This window comes from Ictidomys tridecemlineatus, chromosome 9 (assembly GCF_052094955.1).
Source record: "Ictidomys tridecemlineatus isolate mIctTri1 chromosome 9, mIctTri1.hap1, whole genome shotgun sequence".
In the NCBI taxonomy this organism is placed as follows: Eukaryota; Metazoa; Chordata; class Mammalia; order Rodentia; family Sciuridae; genus Ictidomys; species Ictidomys tridecemlineatus.
Genome location: NC_135485.1, coordinates 35678806 through 35705509, shown reverse-complemented (window position 1 = coordinate 35705509; position 26704 = coordinate 35678806). Strand labels below are relative to the sequence as shown.

At 34.7% G+C, this 26704-nt stretch overlaps 1 protein-coding gene across 3 annotated transcripts in view; it reads left to right on the top strand.

The window, feature by feature from the left end:
- Cox7b2 (cytochrome c oxidase subunit 7B2) overlaps positions 1 to 26704 on the top strand; it is a 138740-nt gene that overhangs the window by 81569 nt on the left and 30467 nt on the right. Inside the window, exon 4 of one of the 3 annotated variants that reach the window (XM_040292476.2) lies at positions 11513 to 11637. The exons of 1 other annotated variant lie outside the window; for it this stretch is intronic. The gene's annotated coding sequence lies outside the window, so the exon portion shown is untranslated. Of the gene's footprint in view, positions 1 to 11509; positions 11638 to 26704 lie in introns of all 3 variants that reach the window. One more of the 3 variants, XM_040292475.2, reaches the window with a different exon arrangement.

The window sequence follows — 26704 nt, the reverse complement described above, 5'->3', positions numbered from 1 at the left end:
TGCATTGTAGGCAGAGAGAACAGCCAAAGAAATGGAGTTCAGAATTTATGAAACATGTATTACAATTATGAAATTATGCATGAAGTGTAAAGGAAGAATGAGTTGAGGCTTGACTCTGTTGTTTAGGGCATTTAATACAAAGCTGCAATTTGTTTTATAGGCATTCAGAATTACAACAAATTTACAGAATATTATAAATGTAGGATGGATTGTTGTGTACTCAGTATACATTTTTATGTTTATTTTATTGTTTAGTGGGTAGACTGAATGTGGCCAATATTAGTGGAGGATACAAACAGAGCCATTCCTCTAGATGTTGTAAAAAACATATATTTTCAATAAGATATATTCGTAGACTTTTATTTGTCTAAAACAATCTAACCATCATGAGTCTCACTTTATGCCCATCCATGAGAGAGAATAGGAAAGTTTAAGTGATCTTTTTGTTATTTGGCAAATCTTAGAAGTATTTATTTAGTACTTTTCCAAAAGAAAGTTTAAATATTATTACTGGGAAAACAAAGTTTTATATGCTAAGACACTTAACTTGTTTTATAGTCATTTTAGAGGTCAAAGCTTACTTTCATGGTGCATTGCAGTGTTCTCTGTCACCCTGATGTCATAAGAAGCCTTTGTTCAAATAACACTTCCAAGGACAGGTTTAATAATAGAAAATAAAAGGATTATACATTTCCCTTATCCTGAACAATAAAGTAAGATTGATACTGTTTTATAAGTTCTTAATGCACCACATGAGCAAATTGAATCTGCATTTCTGCATCTGTCAGGGAAAGAAGAACATATTCTTTCCTAACTTGTTGAGATTTATTTTACTAGCAGAGTATCCTGTAATTTATAAGGTTAAATTCTAGAGTTTTATTCTGTTTAGCACTAAGAATATGCACGGGGAAGGCAGATCCTCATAGAAATATAAAAATGGGAATGGGTATATTAAAATTATTAACAAGTAGTTGTTATCACATTGCAGGCCATAATAATAAATATGACTATCATGCATTCTAAATAGAACCAATTCAGTATGAATCTATAGTTTATACTAGAAGATGATTACATCTAAAAAGGATGCTCTCAAAGAGCTACATTATTGATTACTTTTTGCACAGTGGCATGTATTAATTATTCAGATAGGAAAGTTGCAGATTATATAAAGCAACTACTCCTGTGAGTAGGGAAAGCAAAATGGAAATCTAATTCTGGAATCTGGAATTGCTACAAGTTTGATATCCAATGAAAATTCAAGAATTTGGAAAATAAGTGTTTTTTTATTTAAGTTTGTCTCATGACTAAAAAGAGGTATTACAAATTGACCTCAGAATTCAGATTTAGCTATGTTATTGTAAAGACCAGTTGTTGCCTACCAAAATTCTTGTTTTCATCTTGGGTAGACATTTGTCAGGCTTTCCTGTCAAATTGTCATAGTTATGTAACTGAGTACCAGGAAATGGAAAGTGAGCAAAAGTGGTGCACTGCCCTTATATGCCTGAACATGAAACAAAACTGCTCATTGATAAGCACATACTATTCTTTTTGGGAACCTGAAGACTGCACCTTGTACTGGGAAGGTCAGTCCCACCGTTCACTTGTCTAATACTTCTAAAAGACAGATAAATTTCTGATGTATTTTACTCATACTATATTTTAGAGTATTTTTGTTATGGTTATTAACCTACCCCAAATAGTATAAATGTTTATTATAAAAATTATACAGAACACCATTTATATTTCAATACTAGAAATGAGTAAACTATATATCCAAGGTTCCCATTTATTTAACAAAACAAACAAAAGGATATCAGCAAGATGGCAGACAAAAAGCTCATTCTCTTCCCTCCACAAAAAGATAAAAGCAATGAATAAATTACTACTTTTTGGGCAGAAAACTTGGAGAGCACCAGAGAAGGGCAAAGAAGCAACAAAAATACTGTTGGGCTCTTGTTCTGCCAGGAATTAAGATGAAGGAAGAAGAAAAGACCTGGACTTCAGGTGGTCAAATTAGAATTTTTAAAGATATCTTCTAGCAAAAGAGTTTGTATATTCCAAACTCTTTAAGTATTTAGAGATTACTCGAAGATGCCTAAGGGTTTTTCTTTCATTTTATTAAATTTTAAAAGCAACATCTAATAGAAGCAGAAAAGAGTAAAGGTATATCTGAGATCATATTGGTCTATGAAAATTCACAAACTTGTTAAAACTCCACGAACTGTGGAAGGGATTGGGAAATTTTGTGAAACTAAAAGTAGAAACAAACAGAACAAAAAGAAAAAAACAAAATAACAAAAGACTTGACATTTTAAAAACTCTGGCTTTAGACCCTAAAATTGTTTATTACCACATTATCTTGCCTTTTCTAATGTTACCTTTGGTTTTCCCATTTGTAAATAAGAAATAAGAATTATTGATATGTATACCTTGTAGTAGTAGTAAAATGCAGATAAAATAATTGATGTAAAAAAATCCCTGAAAGTTAAATAGTTTCTCACACATAAGTAGCTTGTGTGGTATGTTTATCACATATATTTATTTACTATGTAGCATAGTGATTCTTCTTGTATGGGGTGTACTAGTGATATTTTCTTAACAGAGACTTGAAAGGTAGCATAAAGACAATATTTAGTACAGAAGATAGCAGCATAAAGTTTCATTCTGATTTTTAAGACTCAAAATGAGAACATAAGCTATATTTAGTATTTGATTTCTATATGGAAAACTTTAACTCTTGAAAGGAAGAAAAAGCAGTAACATATATTAGGTGAAATTGTGCCCAATAAATAAGCACAATTATGATATGAAAGCACTGTAAACATGGGAAAAAGTGATCTGCCAAATAAAGACATAGGCAATATTGATAAATGTTGAATGTTTTTGAAGAGAAAATGCAGAAATATGATTGGTTGGTGTTATAGTTTAGATATGAGGTCTTGCCCAAAAGTTTAAGTTCCTATTAATTCAGGAATATTCAGAGGTAAAATGATTAGAATATGAGAGCTGTAACCTGATTAGTCCATCCTCTTTTGAAGGACTGAGAGGTAACTATAAGCAGGTTGGGCATGGCTGGAGGAGATAAATCACTGGGTATATGCCCTAGAAGCATGTGTCTTCCCTGTGGTGCCTCTTCCCCCTTCTTGAGCCTGTCAGGAGCTGAGCAACTTTATTACACACTGGGTCATTCCACCATGAACATACTGCCTCATTTTGGGCCCAGAGCAATGGAGTCTTCCTTCTGGACTGAGACCTCTGAACTGTGAGCCCCAAATAAACTTTTCCTGTTGTTCTTGGGAAATTTGATCACAGCGAAGCAAAAGCTATAGTCTGAAACATATGGTCTGAAACTTTTAAAGGAACATTGTCTCAAGACACATAAGAATACAAAAAAATATTGACTAATGAAATATTTGATAAGGAAGTGGAAAGAATGCTGACTTAGAACATGGAAGCTAGGCAGGGAGCACTAATAGAAGTCAGCATCTTAATAATGAATAAAGAATACTTTTTAAAATGTAAGAATAGACAAAATATTTTATACCATAGCCTTGTTCTAGAGGGTAGCATGACTTCTTTTCCAGTAGGTCTGTAGCGTAATTTGTGCTTTTCTTCTAGGGGAATATTAAGGAATAGAGAATGAAGCACCAAATATCAGAGAACTGACTTCAGGGTTTTCCAAGATTTTTAAAACACCATAATTCATAGGATCATGGGACTGAAATGTACCTTTAATGTGACTTTTGTCAATTTCCTCATTTTAAGACCAAAACAGAGTATTTAAGTTCTCTAAGAATATAATAAAATGTTGTTTGCACAGATATTGGTAGGTAAGGAAGTTCGTGGAATCTCCTTTTTGATAGATCATTCATGATTATCTGCCTGTACCTATTGGAATAGAAGGTAGATACCATTTAGCTCATTTTTAAGTGTTATAAGAATTCTCCTCCAGAATAATCCCTTCATAGTTTAATAGCACTTAAGTTTTTCACTTTATCAATCCTTAAAGTCCCAGTAGCTTTACTACAGTTAGTTGTGGGGATAATTTAAGTGAGTCCTACATCCCTCCAATTTCATTTCTCAGAACTTCTGTTAAAAAATAACCCAAGCATGAGACACTTTACAAATGTGACAGCCTAGTTTTCAGCTTTTGCTGTAATCAGAAAATCTTGTGACTACCCTTTGGAGAACTACTCAAAGTAGCAAATTTCCTCAGTAGATTGCAGCATGGTCTTGTCATTCATTCTTTGTTATTTAAATAACATTATGAAATTAAAGCAGTGTTGCTGAAGCATGATAATAAGACTTTTAATTAGAACTGTATGCCTAAAAAGGTCAAACTTAACCAAAAGCTACAAAATTTTCTGTTATGCATGGTTTCCTCAACATGGACCTTTCTATTAAATTAACAGTCATTACACATTTCATGAAAGAAACCATAGATATGAGCCAAATAAGCAAGTCCTTGGCTGTTTTGAAAGAGACTTGCCAGGATGTTTCAGACATAGTTAACATGATTTCCTTGTTTAGTGTTGCATGTCTACTTTAAACTGGTAGATCTGCCCCTGGTACATGCAACTAAAACTACAGTTTTGGTGGGCTGCTGGGACTCCACTTTCTTCCTAAGTATTGGATCACAACAATGGAAACCACCTTAGTCTGAACTCTCATTATAGCAGTGCCACTACACTGATTATCATCTATTAATGGAGGAGTGTCTTTACTCTATTAACATTGTATCCAGAGTTCACTTTTCTTCCTATGAACAAATCTTAGAGAAGATTTGAAGACAGTCACAGCTTCTTAAGGCAGAGTTTGTATTAGTTCCTGGGTCTCTTGGTCAGTTTCCCAATACTTCTGCGGAGTTAGAAGCCTATAATCCCAGGGGCTATGAAGGCTGACGCAAGAAGGTCTTGAGTTCAAAGCCAGCCTCAGCAACTTATTGAGGCACTAAGCAACTCAGTGAGACCTGTCTCTAAATTTAAAAATATATAAAAAAAGGGTTTAGGATGTGACTCAGTGATTAAGTACACCTGAGTTCAATCCCTATGTATTAGGGTTCTCTAGAGGAATAGAATCAACAGGAGATATAATTATAGAAGGCATACTTACTAGATGGTCTTATGTCAGAAGCTGGATAGTCCACAGTGTTTGTCTGCAGGCTGGAGATCTGGGAGAACCAGTAGCAGCATAGTCCAGGAGGCTGAAGCCCAGGAACAAGAGGGATCAACGGTGCTACCCTAATCTGAGACCTAAACCGTCTGGAGAAACAGTCAAGAGTCAGCTTTGGAAGACTGAAGAAGCGAGAATCTGATATCCTTAGGTGATCACACAGCAGCAATCAAGTACCCATTCAAGAAGAATCCAGCTTACATCTGCCTCTGCTCCTTTGTTCTTCCAGCTTTTAGTCCATCCACGCCATCATCCTATTGGTCGGTGCTACCCATGCTTTGGGAGCATCTCCATTTCAGTTGGCTGTCCCACGTGTCAATTATTCCTAGACACACCCTCATTTACACACCCATAATCCTCTTAATTCTTGGTATTTCTTAATCCAGTCACACTGAAAATTCAAATTGACCATTACACCATGGTACAAAAAAAAAGATGAATAGGAAACCAAGGCACCATGAGTAAATGGTACCTCTTAAAGCAGATATACTTGCAGGCCTGAATTATCTCTTCCTGTGCCAAGCTGATTATAGAGAATCCCCCATTAGGCTATAGGTGCAGGCCAGGAGAGAGAAGGAAGTATAGCGGGAGTGTGTGTGTGTGTGTGTGTGTGTGTGTGTGTGTGTGTGTGTGTGTGTGTGTAGGGGGACGGGGGGAATCATGGGCAGTTGGGACACTTCTTCATGTAACTTGCTTGTGCCTTCAGGACCTTCTCAACAAATCACATATACAGTACTTATACATATACAGAGTCTTGCTGTGCACACCAACTTTATGGCTACTTAGGACAGATAACACCTAGTTCATTAAGGGGGCAGTTTAGGTTACATGGGAACTCAGTAACCCATGATTAAGCCTTTAGTCTTTACTACATCCCAGTAGCAGATCAACAGCAGTTTCTTAAAGTGATCTTAACCTGTGGATCATCATTAGGCCTTGCTTCAAAATCTGAAAGACCTATATTATGATCACCTATTTGGGCCTATCAGAGACTACAAACAGCATTCCTGTCTATCAGTTGAACTTCAAGCACCAGTGCCTGCTAGATGATGTGGTGCAAGTAGAACAGTAGCTTATACAGCAGTCTGAACCTGTTGTAGAGCTCTTATTCTGGGCCTTACTCAAAAATTGTAGCTTTTTGAGCCACTTGGTAAATGAGCTAGAGTAACACATTCAAATGAACAATATGTTACCTACAAAACTGAAAGAATCCCACTAGGAATTGTGCTTCTTTGTTATAGAAGGGGCCAGATGTAGAAACTTATCTTTTACCTTAGAAGAGATAGCTCAACATGTCCCACACTACTGCACTCCTGAAATTTCCCCTGAGATGGAAAGCCTCTGAATTTCAGTTAATTTTATTTCTCAACATCTGATATGCAGATGGCCATTTAAATAACTGAAATACTATGAATACATTTTGGCTCTGTGCCCATTTGAATTATGTTATCTTATTTCAGGGGTACGTATTAAAAATCAGAATAAAAAAGAAACCAGGAAGAAAATTTTATCTTATAGTGTGTAGTACAAACTTGGGTAAACATCAATAAGCATTACTGGGTACAGAATGGAACTCCCAGGCAAGAGGATCAGTAGTTACATGTCCATTATTCTTTCAGTATCCTGTGGGAAGGAAGGTTTGGATGAAGATACTGCTAAGTGGTATATGGGTTTGGGTTTCAGGAGAAAAACTTTTAACATTAGTTCTTCTCTTTTTTATTACTTTTATTGGTTCTTTTTAGTTATACATAACAATAGATTTCATTTTAACATAATTATAAAAGCATGGAATATAATTTGTTCTAATTCAATCACCAGTACTTTCCCTTTCTCTCTCTTCTCCCTTTCCCCCTTTCCCTTCCTTCTACCATAGTGATCCTTCTGTTACTTATAGTTCTTTTTTTTAAAAAAAATTAATGTCTTATAGATATAGTTCTCTTTTAATAGAGCAGTGTGATAGTAGATTTGTTTGGAAAGAAATGGACAATTTGTACTTAGGTCCAATTGAGGGTTAGAAAATGTACTGCCCAGTAATTTGGGATCTTGAAATGTGGTTCCTGAAGGAGTTGAGTTTAGAAGGAAGAGAGCACTTAGTCTCAGCTAAGTTACTGTAAAGCCATCCAAAGGAAGCATCCAAGTTAGTTGCCAGACAGTGGGTATAATGTGACATTATATAGACAGGTAGAAATCAGGGCCACTTGATTATCAAGGTCTATCAGTATTCACCTTAATATCTATTAAAGATCAGTCTTTTTGTTCAAAATAATATTGTGTATATTAGAATTATAAAATACCATATATCTTTCCTGGTGTTATTTCTACTTAAAAATATGAGTGGTACAAAATATTAGGGTTTCAGACATTAATTGAAGCTGAAATGAAGTATTTTCATGAAATGTACTGAATTTCCCAATGGAATTTCAGTGTTATTAGGGAAGTGGAGAAAAATTTTTAAAAAGTGAGAGTAAACAACAGAAATCAAATGTTTATCAAAATTAGGGAGTTAGTACACAGTTCCAAAGTGATGGGAAGGCTTGTACCCAGAGTTCATTCAACAGTGTTTACCTCATCAGATCCCAGTGAGATGTAATACAGTGCTTTCTTTGGACAAATTTGCTTCACCACTAGTAAAAGGCTGAGCTTGGAAGTGCCAGGAGAATATGAGTAATTAGAACTGGTATGTGTTGAAAATAATTTGAATGAGTTGGAAAACAGCGTAACAAAGACAAGGAATACAATATGGAGTGACTCAGATTATCTTATCTGAGTTGGCATGATCCTGAAATGGAGTAGTTGTAGTGATAGAAAAAAAAGAGAGCAACAATTAAGACAATTAAGATAAGTCCAGTAGTAATAAATAATATATTATCTGTGTAAATACATTTAAGTTTTGAAAATGAAGTGACCAAACTTATTGATCAAAATGCACCATTCAGAATGCCTCATGTTATATTATCAGTACAAGCCTAAGAAGTATGGCTCTTCAGGAGCTATTTAGCTTCCCTGTGTCCAAATGAGATAGAACCAAATGAATTTAGGATATAAACTATGAGTTAGCTACAGAACCAGCCTTGAGCTAGAGTTTAATAAAGATTTGTTGAGTAAGTTAGCAAAAAACACATCTAAGATTGATAAATTGTTTACTCTATTCCTGTTACAAATTTCCATATTGAGTCTAAGCGGATATCATGTAATAATGATGTATTTAGATGACATTATAAAAAATAGAGAAATCTTTTCAAACAAAGTTCATTTTATTTTAAGATGTGTCAATGTGAAATCCAACATATTTTTACTGCCTTTTTAAAAACAAATGTATAAAAATATTTTTCAATGGAAAATGTATTATAATCTTTATTTCCTTTAGATACTAAGTGGCAGTTCCAAAGAAGGTTTCAGTTTGGTCATGTTCTCTTTAAAATTAGAATGGCAGCTATTATGCATACAAACAAAAATAAGTGTTGGTGAGGACATGGGGGAAAAGGTACACTCTTACACTGCTGGTGGAACTGAAAATTGGTGCAGCCAATATGGAAAGCAGTTTGGAGATTTCTTGGAAAATTGGGAATGGAACCACCATTTGACCCAGCTATCCTTCTCCTTGGTTCTATACACAAAGGACTTAAAAACAGCATACTATAGGGATACAGCCACATCAATGTTTATAGCAGCACAATTCACAGTAGCTAAACCCTGTAGCCAACCTAGATGCCCTTCAATAGATGAATGGCTAAAAAAATTGTGGCATATATACACAATGGAATATTACTCAGCAATAAAATAGAATAAAATCATGGCATTTGCAGGTAGATAGATGGAGTTGGAGAATATTATGCTAAGCAAAGTTAATCGATCCCATAAAACCAAATGCTAAGGATGCTGATTCATAGTGGGATAGGGAGAGGGAGCATGGGAGGAATAGAGGAACTCTAGATAGGGCAGAGGGGTTGAAGGGGAAGAGTGGGGTCATGCGGTCATTAATGATGGTGGAATGTGATGATCATTATTATCCAAAGTACAAGTATGAAGACACAAATTGGTGTGAATATATTATATGTATAACCAGAGTATGAGAAATTTTGCTCTATTTGCGCAATAAGAATTGTAATGCATTCCGCTGTCATATATAAATAAAAAAAATTCTGATAAGTGTCACGTTAGAAACTTTTGCGAAATTAAATTTTCAGGATGCGAATAGAATATACTTTAATTGGATTTATTAAAATAATTCCCTAAAGAGAATACTCTGACCAGTTTACAGAAAACAATTTAGTATATACAGAGGGGTGGGAATAAATCACTGAACAAACTGTTAGTCTTCCTTTGCTCGGTTTAATGTTTAAATTGGAAGACTTGGGAATGAAGTTCTACTTGTTCATTTGGATGGCAATTCATTCTTCTTCCCTTTGAATTAGTTGAAACATTAATTTTGTTTTACCTTATATGTTTTTCTCCAGCGGTCCAGGACACAGTTAATGCTATCAACAGTAATATGTCCACCATATATTTTAGGATTTCCATGGTAGCAGTTGTAGGTCAATGAAATTAATAACTCAAAAATATTTTTATTTAATAAACAATTTCAGTGTTTACAGAAAATATTTCAAATATGTTTTTTGTGTGGATTTTTTATGATGATTATTTTTGACTTAGCACTGATTTAACAATTTGAAGATATACAATATTGATCTGTTATATTGTGTGATTTCATAGCTTTATCTACTTTTTTATTGTGAAAATTTCTATATTTGGTTCTTATCTGTTAGAAATTGAAATAATTTAGTAGCTAAAGGAGAAGCAACTGAAGAAAAAGAGAAGTATATGCCCTTGATAAGACATACATTAGCTAATCAACTTCTTAATTTTTGAGTGTTGATTGGATTCACCTACCGTGAAATGGAATCCTGTATAGATTTCCTAACTAAACTTCAATTTAATTTTGCTTTCCTGTAAAAAATTTTCCCAAGTTTGAGAAGTTTGCAAACCAAATACTAATGTAGAGCACACTGGGGATGAATTACAGCCTAAAACAAAAAAAAAGAAAAAGCATCTATTTTGGGAAACTTCAGCCAGCATGGTGCTTTTTAGAAATGGTGATCACCCCCTCAAAATTTTTCTATCATCCTTTCTTAAAAAAAAAAAAAACAAAAAAAATGCAGTTTTCTAGTTTGCATCAAAATATAAAGTCATGTTTTCTATTCATCACTTTTTATATGATCTCTCAGAAATAATATTGTTTTTTTTCAATGCAGATTTTAAGGTATTATACAATATCTAACATTTGGTTTTATTTATATTGATTCTTAATATAATGAGACTGAACATAAGGGATGGGTGATATTGAACATATTATATTGTGGAATATGGGGCTTCTTTCCTTCCTGATACTTTTTTTATGTGACATCCTATAACTTTTCCTTTTGCCTTTTTCCCCTGGACTTTGCCCTTCCTGTTTTTTCAATCTGAAAACAATTCTTTTTAAGTATGTGGCCATACATGGTGATGCACACCTGTAATCCTAGTTAGTGGCTCAGGAGGCTAAGACAAGAGGATGGCAACTTCAAAGCCAGCCTCAGCAACTTGAGGAGACTCTAAGCATCTTATTGAGACCCCGACTCTTAAAAAAAAAAGGGGTGGGGCTGGGGATGTGGCTCAGTGTTTACATGTCCCTGGGGTACAATCACCAGTACCAAAACAACAATAACAAATCAAAAACATTAAGTCCATGTACCCAGCTTGATTTGTTGAAAGCTCTGTACTCTGAATTCCAAAGCTATAAGTGAGCTAGCCTTAAGAGGAAGAGGTGGGGATCATGGGCCATACACAGGGAGACTGCAATCATCCAAGAGAAATTGAGTAAGGAAGAAAAAGACACACTTCAAATGGAATGGCATTATATAGTCAGGAAATGGGTAAGTAGAAGTCATGAACTATAGTATAGACTGAAACTGAGCAAGGAAAATGGCAATGCATAAGATAAGTACAGCCAAATCAGTTTGTGATGGTCATTTTAGAATTTGTTTTTAGTCTCCCTATTTGGCTTCTTAAGTTCTGCTGAACAGTAGCCCAGGTCTTTGTATTATCATGTGTATCATGATTCTGCCAGATACTACCCCTGAGTACTTCTATCTCAAATGTTTTCTATTCAATAATTTCTCTTCAGTATCCCCCAAGTAAGAAGAAATATGTTCCCAATATTTGTTTAGTATGTACTTTATTTTTATTTTCAAATTCAATTTAATCAATACTGAATGACTGCCATGTTCCAGACATTCTTTTAGGAACTAGAAATATAGTTATAAATAACACAAATTTGGCATCTTCACCTTTTCCACAGCAGACCCTTGAAGTCCAGGAACTCTCTCAAACTATCCTAGAGAAATTGAGTAACAGAGAAGACACACTTCAAGTGGCAGGATGAAATGGATGATCGGGAACTACATAAGTAGAAGCCACTAAAACCAGGTTAGACTAAAACCCCCGAAAAGAAAAAAGGCAAAATACAGAATAAGAAGATGTGGTATGTGGGTTACTTGTTAGCATTCAAACTTCTTAAATGTGCTATGCTTCTACCATATTCTCTCTAGATACCTTGCCTCAAAGCAACTATGTTTTATTTAACTGAATGCACCCACAAGCATTTTTCTCCAGCCAGACATCCCTTTCTTGTGGTGCTGCTCCCCAGGATGTCTAACATAATCTCTATAGTGGTTTTAGGTTTTTTATAGAAAGCAGGATTCTTTAGGATGCTTTCACTTTCTACCAAACCCTTAGCCCTGAGAGTAAGAATTACAAAACAAGATTATTTCAGTAAAATAGAGAAAAGGGAAAGGAGAAGAGATATCTGGATCTTTCAAAAATTTATTTGCAGTCTAAAGCAGAAGACAGATCTTAAAAATAAAAACTATTTTATATATCATAATTTTAAGTACCAGTTACATGTAGAGGATCTATTTCCCCAAAGCAAAAATCAGCAAACACTAATATTTACTTGCATTTCTACCTATTATAGCATCTCTTATTGGATATTTAAAGAAGGGAACAAAAGTGATAATTAAGGGGAAATTGATCAAATAATATATTATATGTAAGTCTGTACTACATAGAAACATTGGAATTAAATTGATTTTAGTTAACATGAGAAGATGTTCATGATATACTTCAAGTGCAAAAACAAGTTACAAAGATTGTGAATGGAAAGATCCTTTTCCAGAGTTTTACCAGTGATAATAACTAAGTAGGGCAGTTGGTAGGAATCAAGAGTTTTCAGATTTACTTTTTTTCTGTAAATATTTTTTGTTGTCAATGGACCTTTATTTTATTTGTTTACATGCTGTGCTTAGAATCGAGCCCAGTACCTCATACATGCAAGCACTCTATCACGGAGCCACAATCCCAGCCCCAGATTTACTTTTTCTCCCAAAGGAATGTGTGTTTTACTTGAACCAGGAAAATAAGACCAAAAAAAAAAAAAAAAAAAAACTAACTTGAATTTCTTAAAGAACTACTAATAGCTTCCATCTATTGTACATTAATTGTGTGTCATTTGCATTGGTGGGCGTTTTGCATACATGGTTTCTGTTATGTTTGCCAATCCTGAGAAATAAGTATGAAGATAATTGCAAAGAATTTTTTTTCTGTTTATGTTCCCTCTTTTTTCCTGAAAGGAGGATTAAATGGACAGTTATTTTTAATACTGAGCAGGATAACTATGTGGTAACAAGCTCCTCTTCTTCTCTATCCATGTGGTTGTCCCCCCACACCTCCCCCACCTTAACTCTCTTTTTTTCCTTTCTCTTTTGTTAATATCTTAGCATTACATTGCTTTTAATTTGGTTAGAATAAGGTTATTGGATGAGAGCAAAATGCTTTAAGCCTGGGAATGATAGGGAGAAGTCTGATTTTTTTTAAAAGGTGACAATTGGGGAATTTTCACACTAACATTTGGATTTTACAGAATTCCTTCATGTTCATTTTCCAACTAGAAGAGATATTTTTAATGAAAATAGTATTGTGTTACATCTGTACTTTTTGCAATTGATTCCACACCAATGATGGCATAACTTTCTCAATAGGGTATAATCCACTCATTTAATATTCGTGAGAGGGGAGCTCTACTGATTTGGGAATTTACAAAATAACAACTACACAACCAGTGGCACATAAAGTGATAAAATAAAACTTGTGCCTTACCTGACAAATTTTAATGCTATTTAAATGTATTTAAACTTTGGAGTAATGAAATAGATTTTAAAAGTTCATTGGAAAACTATTTTTTTCTTTTCAGTTACATGCAATTTTTTTCCTGTGTCTTACACACATGACCATTTAATTTTTCCCTTTGATGAACATATTTAGCTAAAAAGTAATGAATCAAAAAGAAAATAACAGAATGAAGCAAAACATAATAAAAGCCCTATCAGGTCAAGAAGCTAATAACTGATGATCAATAATGTTATAGAAACACAATACTGTGTATATGCAACACATCTAGATGGTTTTAAGGATAAAACTATGTAATGAACATGTTTTAGACAGCTTTTTCATTGATATAACCTGACAAGAACAATTAGAGGAAGAAAAGTTTATTAGGTGGCTCATGGTTTCAAAAGTCTCAGTCCATGTAGATGGCTAACTTCATTCCTTGGGGCCTGAGATGAGACAGAGCATCGTGGTGGAAGTGTATGACAGAGGAAATCTTAGGACATGACAGCAGGAAGTATAAAGAGAGAGATCTACTCAACAAGCACAAACTATTAACCCTAAATGCACGCCCCTTTAGGGACCCTCCTCCTCCACCATACCCTACCTGTCTACAATTACCACCAAATTATTCCTTTCAAGCAGATTAATGCACTGATTAGGTTAAACCTCTTACAACCCAATCATTTTATCTCTAAACTTCTTTTGCTTTGTCTCACATATGCAGTTTTGTGGGATACCTAATATCTAAACCATAACACAATCCTTGTTGGTGAGACATGAAAATTACAACTGCCACAGAACTGAACCTTCCGTGGATGTTGGGATTCAGATTTTTACTTCAGGTCATTTTGAGTAGTCTGGAAATAGATCATTCAAATGCTTCACAATGTTTCTCTTCTAAGTCTCTTCGGTCTGTAATATCCAAGACTAATTTACAAAATAGTGTTTTATTGTGATGTAGAACTTTTTATCTAATGAATATATTTTTTATGATACCAATCCCCTCCTCTTAGTTCTTTGTACCTATTCTGCTCCATGAAGTTCTGATAGGACTGCTATTCTTAAAAGTAATTGAGTTGTACAACAGGACTGAAACAAAATTGAGGTCAGGGTATGAAGGATATGGGTGCATAATCCAAGACAAGGGAGTCTGAAACTTTGGTAAAATGAAGACATATACTGGGAAACAGAAGAAGAAAAAAAATTCATGATGTTGTCTCATGTGCTCTGCCAAAGACAGGCCCCCATCTTTAATAGAAACCCCAGAGTGAAGCAAAGGTAACAGTTCAGAATCCTGATAATATTCTATTGCTTGATATCTAATATAGATCTCATCCCCAATCTTGCCAGGTATGTGAATCAGTATGTTTGTTTCTTTCTTTTTTGGTTTAAAATAATTTGAATTAATTTGCTTAAATAATTTGTTTATATCATTCCCAAACAGAATTGTAATTGGCCTCATGGAATGAGCCCAGCATGTGTGAATTTTCATTAGTAACACTGTTACTTCAAAGAAAGCTACAAGTAAACAAATAAATAACATGACCTGAACTGTAGATGTAGTTATTCTTAGTCAACCCAAAGTTTATTCAGAAGGCTTATTTACAAAATAGAGGTAGTATGGAAGTGATAAATGTGTTCTGTGGTATGGATTTCCCCTCACCAGAACTGAGTTGGCTATTTCTATCTTGATGATCTAATTTTTAAAAGTCTTTAATAAGCAAGAGGGTCAATGTATGTAATAATATTTTTTAAGAGATGAACCATCTTCCTGGTTACAGGACAACTATAATGGGTTTTTTAATTTTATACAAGTGAACAATATGTATTCTCAAAACTACTTATTTTGGCTTTTGTTTTCCTTCTGATTAAGTTTGTTCTAGATCTCATGGGTTTACTGAATGTTGTAAACATTGGTTCAATATTCTGCTCAAATCATCTCTCTTACTCACAGTGGAAGAAGAAATACTTGGATCATCACCTATATGTTCCCTGGTCTTTGATATACCCCACTTATACTGGGGTATCATTTAGAATTATGTTTATTGTTTAGAATTATCAGGTTGTCATTTATAATTATTTTATACTGAAAAAATAACTAGGCTAAGAATGTAAGAAAGGATCCATAAAAGGTATTAAAACCAAACCCAGGGAAGGGCAGGGATCAGGAAATCTCTGCCTACATCTACAATGGGTATAGTGTCATCAGATGACTCAGCTCTAACTAATTGCAGTTTCTGGAGAGTGGGTATATATATTGTGTTTGTTATTTAACCGAGAGAACAATACTACAATTTCCTGAAGGAGAGAATCTGGTTGGCTTAGTTTACTCCTATGATCAAGGTAGGAAGATTAATAATATGCCAATATATTAATTGCTAGGCAGTCAAGGAATGGATTATAGTAGCTACTACTTTTGCATTCTCAATATATTTCTTTTATGCATTATCTATGCTGCCCACCTTTCAGTAGCTATGTCATTGGAAATATGAACTAAGCTGTTAGTTAGCATAGCTAGCTGTTGTTTAGGTAGCCTTTTCTAATGTCAAAATGATAAAGAAGTGCCAGACCTACCAATGCAGTGCAGACCTACTGCACAGTGTGCTCCCTGTCTACCAATGTGGCCACCTATCATCACTGAGCTGCCTGCTGTTGCTGCCTCATCTTCCAATGTGAATGCCTTCATCTTGGAACACTGCAGCTGCCACCATAGCCACCTTGACATGGGGAACCTCTACCTTGGGACACTGGAAAGGGCCTGGAGATAACCACGTGCCATAGTGCCACCTACCATAGCTCCACCCACCACAGCACTACATCTGGAACATGGCCACCCACCATTAATGGACAGCCTGCCCTTGCTGCCCCATTTCTGAAAGTAGTCACTTCCATCTTGGAGCACCTCTGTTGTCATCTTGTGTTACCTCTGTTACCACCATCACCATCTCCAGTTGTAGCAGCCTCCATCTTGGGACACCAGCCCGGGCCTGGAAGCCCACTATGAAGGTGCCTGTGGGTTTGCTATCACCACTGCCACCACCACATAGAGATGTGGCCATTCCATCTGGGGACACCAGCTAGGACCTGGAAGACCATCATCAAGGTGCCTGCAAGCTTGGTAACACCTGAGGTCTCTCTGCTAGGTGTGCAAATAACCATAATCTTGCCACAGAGGCAGGAGAGAGCCTTGCACCGGATCAGTAGATTGGAAGAGGTGTGAGGACATCTTGCTCTCAGCTTGCCTAGCCAACCAGAAAGGCATCCACCGTGTTTCTGGGGCCAACGTGAGCCAACACTTGTTGGGACCCAAAACAAGACTGGTCCCTGATTCCCTCCCTAATCTTAGATGAAATTTTAGAGTAGTTTTGATTTGTATTTCTCTAAATGCTATCAATGATGAACATTTTTTATATATTTGTTGATTGATTGTATCATCTTCTGAGAAGTGTCTGTTTAGGTCCTTGTCGGCCCATTTATTGATTATTATTTTTTATTTTTATTTTTTGGTGTTTAGCTCTTTGAGCTCTTTATATACCCTAGAGATTAGTTCTTTAATGTGTGAGGGCTAAAGATTTGCTCTCAAGATGTAGGCTCTCTATTCACCTCACAGATTGCTGAGAAGATTTTAGTGTGAGTCCATCTCATTTATTGATTCTTGATATTAATTCTTGCACCAAAGGAGTCTTATTAAGGAAGTTGGGGGCTAATCCCACATGATAAAGATTAGGGCCTATTTCTATTAGATACAGGGTCTCTGGTTTTATTCCTAGGTCCTTGATCCATTTTGAGTTGAGTTTTGTGCATCCTGAAGAGATAGGGGTTTAATTTCATTTTGTTGCATATAGATTTCTAGTTTTCCCAGCACCATTTGTTGAAGAGGCTATCTTTTCTCCAATGTAGGTTTTTGGTGCCTTTGTCTAATATAAGATAATTGTAATTTTGTGGGTTAGTCTCTGTGTCCTCTATCTGTACCATTGGTCTATCAGTCTGTTTTGGTGCCAATACCATGCTGTTTTTGTTACTATTGCTCTGTAGTAAAGTTTAAGGTCTGGTGTAGTGATGCCACCTGCTTAACTGTTCCTGCTAAGGATTGCTTTAGCTGTTCTAGGTCTTTTATTCTTCCAGATGAATTTCATGGCGCTTTTTCTATTTCTATGAGGGATGTCATTGTGATTTTGATCAGAATTGCATTAAATCTGTATAGTGATTTTGGTAATATGGTCATTTTGATAATATTAATTCTGCCTATCCAAGAGAAAGGTAGATCTTTCCATATTCTAAGGTCTTTCTTGACTTCTTTTTTAAAGTTCTGTAATTTTTATTATATAAATCCTCAGAAAGGGAAGCGAGGAAAACTACCCCATTTATAATAGCTTCAAAAATAAAATAAAATAAAATACTTGGAATCAACCAAAGAGGTGAAAGACCTTCATATGAGGGAAGACCAAGTTGTATCTCAGCAGATTTTTCAACCCAGATGCTCAAAGCCAGGAAATTGTGGAATAACATATACCAAGCTCTGAAAGAAAAAGATTAATTTCAAACAATGAAATAAAAGATGCCATCAAAAGCCTACCAACCAAAAGAAAAGCCCAGGACTATATTGATTCTCAGCTGAGTTCTCAAGACCTTCAATGAAGAACTAACACCAATACTCCTCAAACTATTCCATGAAATAGGAAATGAGGGAATCATTCCAAACTTATTCTGTGGGGCTCATATCACCCTGATACCAAAACCAGACAATAACATCAAGGAAAGAAAACTTCAGGCCAATATCCCTAGTTAACATAGATGCAAAACTTCTCAGTAAAATTCTGGCCGATCGCATATAAAAATATATTGTAAAGATAGTGAACCATGAACAAGTTGGTTCGTTCCAGGGATGCAAGGCTGGTTCAACATACAGAATCAATAAATGTAATTTATAACATCAATAGACTGAAGATAAGAATCATATGATCACCTCAATAGATGCAGAAAAAGCATTTGACAAATTGTAACACCCTTTCATGTTCAAAACACTTGGAAAACTAGGAATGATAGGAACATATGCCAACATTGTAAAAGCTATGTATGTTAAGCCCAAAAGCAACATCATTCTAAATGGAGAAAAATTTGAAGCATTTTCTCTAAAAACTGGAACAGCATAAGGATGCCTTCTTTCACCACTTCTATTCAACATAGTTCTGGAAACTCTAGCTAAAGCAATTATATTAATAAAGAAATTAAAGGGATATGAATAGAAAAAGAAGAGTTCAAACTATCGATATTTCACTATTTGTCAATGATATGATTCTATATTTAGAAGATCCAATTTTTTTTACCAGAAAAATTATAGAGCTAATAAGTAAATTCAGCAAAGTAGCAGAATATAAAATCAACACCCACAAATCAAATGCAATTCTGTACATCAGTAATGAATCACCTAAAAGAAAAATTAGGAAAAAAGAGTTCCAGAATTGTCAAAACAATCCTTACCAAGAAGAGTGAAGCAGGAGACATCATAAGACCAGACCTTAAATTATACTACAGAGCTATAGTAACAAAAACAGCATGTTATTGGCACCAAAACAGATTGATAGACCAATGGTATAGAAGACACAAAGACAAAACCACATAAATATGATTATCTCATAATAGACAAAGGTGCCAGAAACATACATTGGAGAAAATATAGCCTTCTCAATAAATGGTACTGGGAAGATTGGAAATCCATTTGTAGTGAAATGAAATTAAACCCCTATCTCTTACCCTGCACAGAACTCAAAGTGGATCAAGGACCTAGGAATTAGACCAGATACCCTGCACCTAATAGAAATGAAAAGTAGACCCAAATCTTTATCATGTCAAATAATAAATGGGATAGATTTAAGCTAAAAAGCATCTTCTCAATAAAAGAAACAATAACGTGAAGAGAGAGCCTATAGAATGGGAGAAAATCTTTACCATAGGTACATCAGATAGAGCACTAATTTCCTGGATATATAAAAAATCAAAAAACTTGCCACCAAAAAAAATGACTCAATAAATAAATAGACTAAGGAACTGAATAGACACTTCACAGAAGAAATACAATTGATCAACAATTTTATGCAAAAAATGTTCAACATTTCTAGCAAATAGAGAAATGCAAATCAAAACTATTCTAAGATTTCATCTCACTCCAGGCAGAATGGCAATTATCAAGAATACAAGCAATAGTAAGTGTTGGGAAGGATGTAGGAGAAAAGGTACACTCAGACATTGCTTATGGGATTGCAAATTGGTGAACCACTCTGGAAAGCAGTATGGAGATTCCTCATAAAACTTGTAATGGAACCACCATTTGACCCAGCTATCCCACTTCTTGGTTTATACCCAAAGGACTTAAAAATCAGCATACTACAGTGAAATAGCCATATCATTGTTTATAGCAGTTCACTTCATCATAGCTAAACTGTGGAAATAACAAGCATGCCCTTCAACAGATAAATGGGCAAAGAAAATGAGGTATATATAGACAATGGAATATTATTCAGCCTTAAAGAAGAATGAAATTATGACATTTGCTGTCTCAAGTCACATATCTAATTAAGGACTGAAGAAGGAACTGAAGCCCTGCAGTGTCTAGCTCTACCATGACACTCTGTTTTTCATACACTCTTGATTCTTAGTTATACGTCTATGTGCATTCCTTGAGAAAACTGGAGCTATCTACCTGGTAGATAGTAGTTCATATACTACCTTAATTGTTATAATAAAGATGAATTGAATACCTCTGCCTCCAATTGTACCTAGGATTCCTTTCTTTATATCTTATCAGTGATGTTATTCTGACAGTTTTCCCCTTTCTCGTCTATATTAGTTTTTTCCCCCTCTATCTACTGGAAAATTCCAAATCAGAGGACATAGACACTATTATTTCTCCATTATTTAAAGTACACATAATGTTTTCCCAACCCCCTCAGCTACTCCAACTCCTTCAGCTACTGGTCTTTTTATCTGTTCTTTACTAAAAGCATAATGCCTTATGATTTATCTACACTGACCATTTCTAATTTCTTTTCCATTTCTTTTTAAAAACCATTGTATTTGGGCTTTTACTACACTTGCCCAGGTAAAAAGGCTTCCATTTGTCTAAACCAAAGATCACTTTTCAGTCTATATTAGCTTGTCATTGCCATTTGACATAAATATCTTTTTTCCTTGAATTTCCATTTTCACTTGATCATATTTTTGCTTTTCTATTTCACCAATAGCTTCTTACCTTTTATCATTTTCCCTTCATCTACTTACCATACTAAAAATAGAATGATCCAGGGCCTTATTTTTGATAATTTTTATTCTGTTTCTACATTGACTTATTTGACAATCTCATATAGTCCTAAGATTTAAAATACAATAAATACTAATATGTAATAGTGTGATTTTGCTCCATAATTCATTCCTGCTTCACTGGAATCAAACTTTCAAATTCTTTCTCTTGTAACTAACATCAAGCAGTTCTACCCTGTAGAAGGAATATACTTTGCCACCCTGTTCTGTTGCTTGATCATGTGATTTACCATATTTGGCCAATCAATATGAGTAGATGTGATTTCCAATTCTCTCCTGCCTGTACCTTTATCCCTCTATGTATGTATGCATGAATGAATGTACATACATACCAGGGAGTGAACCACTAAGCTACATTCTCAGCCCTTTTTATTTTTTTTATTTTGAGACTGGGTCTCACTAAGTTGCTTAAGGCTTTACTAAGCTGTTGAGTCTGGCCTTGAACTTGTGATACTCCTGCTCAGTCTCCTAAATCACTGGGATTACAGGCATGCACCACAATGGCCAGCTACATCCTCTGTATCCTCTTTTGACACAGGAGTCATATTTTAAAATATAAGTTGTGATTGTATATCATTCCTCTGCTTATTACTATTAAGTAACTTATCACTTATCCTCTTAGTCTATTTCTTCTGCTATAACAAATACCATAGAATGGCTAGGAAAGAGTAGAAATTTATTTCTCAAGTTCTTGAATCTGGGAAATCCAAGATCAGGGTGTCAGAAGATTCAGAGTCTAGTCAAGACCTACCCTCTGGTTCATAGATGACTATATTTTCACTGTGTTTTTACTTAGTATAAGGACTAAGGGAGCTCTCTGCAATTCCTTTTATAAGAGTACAAATCTCATCTATGTGGGCTCTGCTGTCATGATATATTTACTACCCACAGGCCTCCTTCCAAATACCAAGTCATTAATAGTTATGATTTAAACATAATGTTTTTGAGGGGATACTATAATATTCAGACTATAAAACTCAGAGTTATACCTAAATACTAACAGTGACTTCTGATTCTCTATACCATCTTTAATCATTTCTTCTCTAAATTCTGCATATTCTCTTTTTAATTCCATCCAGCCAGGCTGGCCTCTGCTGCTTTTGGAATTCCAAAGATCTGCTGTATTCTTAGGATTTTTACTTTCTTTTACCTCTGCCTGAACTATTTGCCTCAAAGTAGCCAGATGATTTGCTATTTCACTTCCTGTGATTATTTTCTCAAATACCATATTTCCAATGAGGCCTTTCTTTAACTCCCTATTCCAAATTATGGGTACTCCTTATTGCCCTTATGCCCATCACCTGTGTTTTTCTCCCTGAATTTACAACTTTTGTTTAATTATAGAAATTCTTTTGATACTTGTTTCTCCATCATTAAAATAAGAGATTTTTCCTGTTTTGATCATTGTTATTTCCACAGCTGTTATATAGTTGGCAGTTAGCATAATAAATATATGTTATATGAGTATATTGTAGTTTTGTGGATATCCCTTGCATGCTTTTATGAACTAAATGCTTTTGTATTCCCAAAGTTCATATGTTGAATCCATTGTGAAGGCATTTGGAGATGAGGCCTCTAGGAGGTAATTAGGTTTAGGTAAGACATTAAGGGTGAAGTCTCCATAATGGTATGAGTATCTTCATAAGAAGAGGAAAAGAGACCAAAGTTTTCTCTTTCACCATGTTAGAACACATTTGTGACCATTTGCTAGTCTCCAAGAAAGCCCTCACTTGGAACCAAATCATCAAGCACCTTGGCTTTGTACTTCTTTCTAGCTTCCTGAACTCAGAAATTAATATCTGTTGTTTAAGCCAATCAGTCTGGAGCATATGTTATAGCAACCTAAACTGACAAATTTTGGTACCAATAGTGAAGTGCTGATGTAACAAATACCCGAACACGTGGAAGTGGCCTTGGGTACCTGTTAGAAATGTGGATGTTAAGGGTAATTCTGATGAGATTACAGATTCACATGAGCAGCATCTTATTGAAACTGAAGAAAAGTGATCCTTGCTATAAAATGACAAAGAACTATACAGTGCTATGAATATGAACTAAGAACTGTTTTGTAGAATGTGACATTAAAAATGCTGAAATTGAATTTTTTCCCCCTCATGGGGCTGAGGATTGACCTGAGGCATTGCACGTGCTAGGCAAGCATACTACTACTGAGCCACATCCCAAGCCTCAGAAATTGGATATTTAGCTGAGGAGATTTGTAAGCTAAGTGTTAACTGAGTGGCTTGGTTCCTTTCTGACTTCTTATGCAGGAAGATATTTATTCAAGAAAGAATTATTAAGGATAAAAGAACCAGATTTGAAGACTCAGAATACTCTTAAGTCTATCCATATTGCAGAAAAACAATGAGAAAGCATATTCTGAGGCATCAAGGGTATAGCTGGACTGTCACTTGGAAAAGAGATTATATGGGATCATATTAACAGAAGCACTATGAGTTTGAATGAAATAGTATGCGATGAAAAAAAAAGGGTTAAGATTTCTTTGATTTGACAGTATGTGATGATACAGCAGCTTGTCTGTGAACATGCACTGTTCTTCAAGAATTAGGAAAAATGACTCCATAGATGGTTTAGAGGTCATCACAGCCATTGCCTCAGTATCCTCAGGCCAGATGAATTCCCACTGGAGCCTTAAGGTTGATTTTTATCATATGAGGGCACAGTAAGATGATCAAGAAGGTAATCACCTGCAAATTAGGAAGAGAGCCCTCACCTGTAACCAAATCTCTCAGCACTTCATCTTAGACTTCTTAGCCTTCAGAACTGTGAGAACAAAATGTCTCTTATTTAAATAGCCCTGTCTTTAGTATTTTTTGTTATAGTTGCCTGAGCTGACTAAAACACATGCCATTTTAAACTAGTGGAATTCTTTATAATTTCCTAACTTGCCAGAAGACTTTCTCAAATTTTGTTCTGACCATGGTATTAGAATGAATTTCAGAGAAACATTACAATGTATTTTGACACAGTAAACATAAAATTACTGAAAATACTTGATTTTCAGTCATCGAGATATTAAGCAAGCTTTTTTTTTCCCCCCTCAACCTAGGAGATGTTACAGGAACGGGTTCTCTTAACTGTAGGGTGATAGTATTAATGATTCATGTATTTACCCAGAGGAGTAAATTTATTAGAAAATTACATAATTCTTGGAACTAGAAAATAAATTTTAAGACAGTTTAGTATCCTCAGTTCCATATAGGACTTGACTTTTTTCCATGTTCAGTTTGGATGATGCAGCAGCTTTCCCACATCTTTAAACTGTTTAGATTTAACATTCATCCAATGAAGGGAAATAGTAAGAAGAAATTGGGATATTTACTTAAAAATAAAGGTAACCAGCATCATCTTGCTGCTATCTATGGTAAATGATATGCTTTCCCACAAAGGTTGAAAGTGGGAAAACAGTTGATAGCACAACTTTAAACTAGCTAGTTTGTGATGCTCAAGAGAAACCCTAAATCATTGGTATAGAATGCTTAGAGATTCTATACTCCTTTTATTGGTTCTAAGTAAGGAATGATGCTTATAATCTTTACAGAGCTCCTCCTACTACATAGAAGTCCAAGGGTTTATTATGTTCTACATCTCTAGTTACTGAAATAAAATGGTAAAAGAATGGAGGCCAGAGTCCAAGCAACATTATTAATTCTTCCACTATTTTCTCTATAAATAACCAGCTAACAAATTCAGGTAAAACTATTTTTCTTAATTTTTTTTCTACTTTTCTGCACTTCCATCACCACTACTTTAAACTTCTTATTGAGTTTATTTCATCTGTGCTTATCCTTCTTCTGATTTTCTGGTTATGTTCCTCTTCACATCATACATAGAATTTTCTTTCCAGAAAGCAAAAAAAAATCTCCTCAGATTTTTCTCCAACTTAAAATTCTTTAGTGGGCCCTCATAGATCTAGTCCAAATTCCTTAGCAGAAAATGGTAAAAAATAAGTTCAAAAAGATGTTTTTGCCATCATGTGTACTTTGCTGTTTGACATATAACATGTAAATTTCTTTAAATGTGAGGTTTTGGGGTCAGAAGAATCCCTTGCTTTCTTGATGGCATAAACATGTTACTATATAATTATACCTTATACTACAAAATTATTGTTGAGAGCCACAGACAAGTCAAAATGGTCCCTGGCACTTTGCCAAGAGGAGTGGTTTGAGAAGTAACGCCAGCAAGCCATTAAGATGATGGAGATTCCTTAATGACTGCTATGTCTAGATTCTGTCAATTAAGTTAAGCTGTGTATAATTATTAAGATATGAGGATTCCTTGGCAACTGGTTGCTGTAACTGGATGATGCTAAATTGAAACAAGCTGTGTATTCAGTTATGTATATATACCCCTGCTGTCCTACAATAAGGCAGCTCCTGCTGTATCAACCTTCACAAGTTGCTTGTCACCCTCCCCCCCACCGCCCCATTACTTTGCCCAGCCAGACTGCAGCAAATTATACCTTAATTCTACCTTGCCGCATACTGTTTTACAACCAAGGACATGTATATTTCGACCTGTCTTAATTATCCACTTATCCAGTTGACTGTAAGTTCCTTGAGGTCAGGAAGTATATTTTATTTATTAGTTTATCTCCAGAGCACAGGACAGTTTCCAATGTGAAATAAATATGTTTAGATAGATATTTTTAATTAAATATTCTGCTCTCATTTCTAGAATTGACAAATATTTGCAACTTACCTTTCACCAAGTACTTGGAAATAATGTTGACTATTTTCTTAGTATTTGCATCTTCCTTTTGGCTTCAGGTCTCTTTGACAACAGAGATCTTACTACCTCATAAGGAAAGCTACTTCTTATAGGAAGCCTTTAAACTTTATAATTCTAACTTCACATTGAGCCAAAGTCTACCTCTAAAGTTCTATCCTAATTATCTTACTTTAGCCCCATTGAACCCCACTACTGTTCTTTTAGCCATCATAAATAATCGAAGATTTTGGCTGTCTATGTATCTTGTTGCTACAACAGATTTAACTTGGAATTTGGAGAAAAAGATATTACTCAAATCTTTCTATTACATATCCATACATAATTCAAGGTGCTGATCATTGTGACATGACACAATTAGACAAAAACAGTCAACATATTTATCACCAGATTGTGAAAGATGAGGCTAATAAAAGTTCTACATGATAATGTGGAGTATATTTCAGGGAAATGTAAATTCTAAAAACTGAGTATCATGCTTTCCATAAAGAGAGACTTAAAAGTCATCCTAAAGTAGAATGACTTTTCTCAATTTTGTTAAAATAATATAGAATAGATAGATTTGAGTCTTTTCACAATATATGACTATAATGTGAAAATTTGGCTGAAGAAAATACGATATTCTTGTTTATAAAATATACTCTTATATGATTTTCTTAACATACTGGATATCATATTCATCCTCTTCTCTAAAGAATATGACTTGTTTTTTGGTAGTCATTCCTTTAATACTTAATAATAATAATCTCTTAATACTCAATAATTTGTCTAACAAATTTTGTACACTTGTTATTTATGATTAAGTGTCAACACCACCCATAGTGTCTAAAATTAAGGTAATTATGCAGTTGAGGTTACAAATATGAATACTAAAATTCATAGGAAACTAATTTTGTTTCAAAGACATAGAAACATCAGTGAACTATTTGAAAATTAAGTAGTATATCTTGTTTCTTTTTTAAAGTAAGTATAGTCTTTTTTCTCATTAGAAAAAAGAGCTCTTAAGTTCTAGGTGAATAATTTACTCTAATTAGAATAGAGAAAATATAAATTGCTTTAGTCATATCCATGATACATTTAAATTTTTGGTTTTTTTTTGGAATCAAGATTACTGCTAAGAAAAATTATCCATTTATCCTTAAGATTGCTAATGATCAACTACCATCTTAAACTACTTAAGATTTGAGAGAGGAGAGATAAGTGAAAAAGCATAGAGATATATGAAAGTGATGTAAGGTATATATCAGAGAAAGAGAAAAGA